The sequence below is a fragment of the Vicia villosa genome, unplaced genomic scaffold (assembly GCF_029867415.1).
Source record: "Vicia villosa cultivar HV-30 ecotype Madison, WI unplaced genomic scaffold, Vvil1.0 ctg.000927F_1_1, whole genome shotgun sequence".
Classification (NCBI taxonomy): domain Eukaryota; kingdom Viridiplantae; phylum Streptophyta; class Magnoliopsida; order Fabales; family Fabaceae; genus Vicia; species Vicia villosa.
Window position 1 is genome coordinate 269,250 of NW_026705417.1, and position 5,769 is coordinate 275,018.

Sequence of the window (5,769 nt, forward strand, 5' to 3'; positions counted from 1 at the left end):
TTCTCTGGGTAAATTTTCTCTGCATATTATAAGACTAGGCCCTTGGTTAGTAAGAACAAAATAGATGAAGATGGCAACCAAGAGTCATTGCTGTCTCCTTTGCTACCAACCAAATCTTGTATCGAGGGAATTTGGATTGGTTCAACTTAACCCAAAATGCATGTACGACAAGTGGAATCACATGTGTTTTCACACTATGCATTTATCTGAAGATCAATACGAATCCAAAATCTCCAAATATGTTGGCATCACGACCCTGTTTCCCATCTCCTTCGAGCCTGCCTTCTATTCTACCATAGATTTCCATCAATGGTGGACAGAGTATTATACTAAACAAATCTTCGATGATGAAAGCCTTTCTCAAGAACTAACTGAAGGTTTTGCTGATGTTCAGGCGAACTTCCATAAAGGTACTCTAGCTCATATTAGAGAAATCCAAGCATTCCAAAAATTCTTTGAAACTATCTACAGGCCTGATGATCTTAGTCGGACCGTTCATGAAGCTGCAATCACTTTACGTGAAAAATTTTCTACTAAACTGGATAAGCTGAAATTGCCCATGTATGTTCGACCTGAACTACTTTATGAAGTGGCTTTCAAACTTAATCCTCCAAAATTCCCTCCACTACCTAGCGCTGACTTTGGTGTGGCTCTAAGTCCTCCTTTTCCAGACTGGTTTGTGTGTGGGAATGCCCCAAAAATCCTTTACGAACAATCCAAAAAATGCGCTGAACGAGTGGTTCCGACTAAGTACACCTTGGATAATTTCAAGGGACATCTTCATATAAGTCCTGAGCATGTTCGTGTTTTGACTCCTATACCTGAAGGTTGGAGTTTGAATTATCCTTCGACTAACTTTCTTTCCTTACTTATATACTGACTTCTATCTTGTTCACAGCTGTGAGTCGAAAGAAAGTTATTAAGGAAGCAACTGCACAGAAGGGCGCTGGAGCGTCGAAAAGCACTAAAGCAAGTGGGAGTGATTCTGTCACTACTGGCAAGAAACCCACGGTACGTACATACTTTATACTCTAACTTGTGCAATTTTCTAAATATTATTCACTTTGTTCAATGTGCATTCTCAGAGTTCGAAGCCTCTGATACTTTCGAAACGGAAAGTTTCCAACAGTAGTGCTTCAGATGATAAAGTCAAATTTCCTCCTCGTACCAGACAAGCTACAAAGAAAAGACAAAAGACTACCATTTCTTTAACTAAAGAAAAGGGATCTGGGACTTCGAAGCTTACTTCATCGAGTGATAAGGTATCTTCTGATGAATCACCTTTAAAGGTTGCTAGTACTATCCCAGTTGTGGAAAGCCATAACTCAAGCCCAGATAATGTCCCAACCAAGGTATTTGAATTTTATATCCTAACCTTTTTTCATACTTAACTTTAATGGCTAAGTTTACATTTTACCTTGTAAATGCAGGACAATGTAGGTACGACTATTTCTGATCTCAAAACTTCAGATCTCAACATTGATCTTGACAATCTTCATGGTATACATTTTCCCTTTAATCGACAAATAAGTATTTCGCAACTTTCCGTCTTAACAAATTTTGATTGTGCGTACAGGTATTCCTCGACGCAAATCTCCTGTCCTTGCTCAAATTCTCGAAGACGTTCAACCCATTGCGACTATCGTTTCACCTGTGCATGCTGAGGAAAGTCAGTCAAATGAAGCTTCTCCAATTACCCGTCAAGACGAAGACATGGAAGAAAACCCTCAACATTCAAATAGGGCAATGTAGTTGAGCAGCCAACTGGGAGCAAAGATACTATCTCTGAACATGAGAATGTGGATGAAGCTTCTGGTTTGCCTACACCAGGCAATGGTGAAACTTCAACTATTGGGACTATAGTAACCCCTGCGACTACCTCGAAACAGACCCCTACAACGCTCTCTTCTACTGAACTTGAGCGACTTAAGAATACTGATCCTGTAAGATTTCTCAAGGCTATGATGAATGCCGAGAACGTTTCGCCTATCAGGCTTGAGCCTTCTTCGAATGTCTTGGCGGAAAGTGGTAAGGAGAATGATAGTCCAAACCTCCTTCGTCAGATAAAGAAAAAGTTCTTTGAAACCAACCTTATCGAAGTTCTGCGTAAGGATTCCACCAGCTGTTTTGGTTTGAATAATCTTTTGAAGAAGGTGGATTTACTCTTGGTTTCAGAGGAAGTCTCACAAGTGATTGTCTCGCTGAGTTCTCTGGTTGATCAGCTTCAAGCTGATACTCTTTGAAAGCGAGATGTTGACGAACAACTCAATGCAAAATTAACTTTTCATAGTTCTTAATGGAAAGCTGCTGGTGACGCAACTAAAAAAGCTGATGCCCTTGAGCTTGAGCGTGCGAAACGCCAAAAGGAATATGAAACTTGTGGAGCAGTTATCAAATCTTGGGAACAAGAAAATAAACGCCTCAAAGAGAAGATAAAAACTGCCAAGTATCGCCAAGAGGAAATCAAACAATCCCAGCAGAATGAGTTGAATGAAGTGGCGCAGTCAGGGATTCGACACCTCGAGACGACACAGAAATTAGTGTCAGAAATCAAAGAGCTGAAAAAACAGCAAGCACTAATCGAACGTCGTCTGTCATTATGGGCATCCCAATATTCCAAGATGAAGGATAATCTCCCTAAGGACTTTAATTAATTGTTCTAACCCTTGTAGTATCTTTGCATTTAGCATTTTGTCTTACTTTTGTAATCAAACTAGCCAAGGAATGCATCCACAATTTATCTTTGGGACATCCATATATTATATTTTGCAAATGTGACAAATAACATTTTACCAGTTCTTAATTTTCAAAAATTTATCTTCCCATTATCATAATGACCTCGATAGCGTATCTACGTGACATGATTACTCTTTGCAGCCATTTTAGGTTTTGATTTGACGTTTCTATTCCACTAGCCGTAACCACATTAAATGATGACATCACTTTTTCAAAACGTCTAATTAAGACGTGCGTGTATCAGTTTATAAAATGATTACGTTCCAACTTCCAAGGCTAGAAACGGCGGACTCTATATCTTCCCTCGGGGAAACCACACACGGTCCAATTAGAATTTAGAGAGTAATCACTCTTTGAGACCAACATTCTCTATATAAACCTTGGTAGTCTGGTAATTTTATTCATCGTTTTTCCATATTTTTATCAAAGTTTTCTCTTTTCTTCTTGTACTCTCTTGTTACAATGACACCTTTAACCTATAACAATATCAGATCTTCTATCAAGAAAGAATTTAAACTTTCTGTGGAAGAGTTCGATCAGAACAACATCAATGTTGATGCACTGTTTGCCAACCAACACTTACAGGTTTACCAAGGAATCTTAGAAGGGCTTGTTTACCCAAACATGCTGGCGGACTTCTGGATGTTTGCATCCCTCCGGATGGATTCAGAAGGAAGAACCACCATCGTGTCTCACGATCGAAGAGCCCCTATTACCATTTCTCCCTCGTCCATCTCTGAAGTGCTGAGACGTGAGAACTCCGGCGAGGTTTTGCTGACAACACCTTCACCATGAGCACCTCTTCCATTTTGAGGGCCCTCATGGCTAATAATCCTTTCAATGCCAAAATTAGCAGGATTTGGCATCAACTTTTAGTGGGAAACTTTCTCCCACGAATTTTTGATCAAGAAAGCATCATAGTGGAGGATCTGGAGTTCATCCTCTGTGCTCTCAGGGGAAAGAAAATTAACTTTCCTTTGATGATCTTCAAACACCTTGCTGAAGCCGTATCTATTGCTGCTTCCCGTCAGGGCATAACAACATGTCTTCCCTATGGGACGTTGTTATCCCACATGTTTATTAAACATGGATTAGTGAAGAGAATGCGCACAGAAGGATCTCTAGATCTTTTTGAAGCAGAAAGTTTGCCCCTGTTGCACCTGGAAGGTTTGGAACAAAGGATCAACTGCAGGGTGCATTATTGGAGGCATTGTTTGAGGCATTGTTGGATGCATTGTTGGAAGCATTGTTGGAGGCATTGTTGGAGGCGTTGTAGGCCTTGGTTTTATTGTTTATAATTTTGAACGCTTCTTTTGATGGCTTTTAGCATGCCCCATTTTTGTAACTTTAGTTTGCATGCAAACGCAATCTTCTCGATTGAATGTACCCTTGACTGTTAATCATAATGAAATATATTTTGACATCGTCTTGCCTTATTAGTTTATATATTACATATCTTATTTAGGTATAAAGCCATTTTGGCACTTGTTTCACCATTTTGGCCACCGGCGTACACTTTTAATGTCTACGTTTTTGCGATTTTTACTTCATGCATGATTGGCTTGTATCTTTTTAGATACTTCCCATTCAGTCTTAAAATCCTGCGATCTTCTGCTAATTCTTCTATCTCATAAGCATTATTTGAAAACACTTTTAAGATTCGAAAAGGTCCTTCCCAGTGTGGAGACCCTTTTCCTAAAGCCTGATTCTTTCGATCTATAGGCAAAATAACTTTCCAAACTAAGTCATTTTTAATAAATGTTTTACCTCTCATCTTTTTGTTATATGCTCTCAACACCCTTTCTTTTTGTCTTTTTATCATTTCCAACGCTCGAAGCCTGTCTTCGTCCAAATCAACTAATTCATTCATCATCATTTCCCAATATTCATTTGGAGGAATTTCTGCTTATCTCTGAATCCGAACTTATTGCAAATATATTTCGACTGGGAGTACTGCATCGTGTCCGAACGTCAACTGGAAAGGTGTAGTATTGGTAGCTTCTTTTGGCGAGGTTCGACAAGCCCAAAGTGCCTGGTCCAAGGTTTTATGCCAATTCGTAGGTTTCTTCCCTACATGTTTCTTTATGAGACCAATTATCACTTTATTGGCTGCTTCGACTTGTCCGTTCGCTTGAGCATAATAAGGTGTAGAAGTGAATAACTTGAACCCCATTTCTTTCGCAAATTCTTGCATCTTTCAACCAGTGAACACTGATCCCTGATCTTTGGTTATACTTTCTGGGCATCCAAATCTATACAAAATGTGTCTTTGAATAAACTCAATCACAGCTTCCTGATCCACATTGGCTAGTGGTATCGCTTCGACCCATTTTTTGAAATAGTTTATTCCTACTAAAATATAACTTTGACCCTTGGAAGATGTAGGACGAATTTCTCCAATTAAGTCTAATGCCCACCCTCTGAAAGGCCATGGTTTTATTATTGAACTTAATTTGTTTGCAGGCGCATGTTGAATACTTGCGTGTTCTTGACATTCTTGACACCCTTTTGCAAACTCTATGCAATCTTTCAACATAGTGAGCCAATACATTCCATAATGGAATAAAATCCATTTCATTTTGTGCCCCGCTTGGTGAGCACCACATGCCCCACTGTGCACATTCGAGGGTGCCAAGTATGCTTCAGCTTCACCAGACACTTTAGTAAGACTCCCTCAGGGGTTTTCGTAAACAATTCATTTCCCATCAAGAAGTATGATAAGGCTCTATACTTTACCTTTCTATCTGTATCTGTCGAAGGATCTCTCAAGTAGTTTACAATTGGACTTCTCCAATCTGTATCTACTAAGGAGTCTATATTTAGAACTTCAAATTCCTCTTTCTTGGCGAAGCCTAATTGTGAGTTCTCTAGATCACTTGGAGATAGCTTCGTGGCCATCGCTTTGCCTCCTACTTCGATCAATTCTTCTAATTTTTCCTTCGATACTCTGTATCCTGAGGCTAATTGTGCCAAATCATTTTCTTCTTGATTGTTCACCCTTGAGACGTGCTTTAACTCCACATACTCAAATTT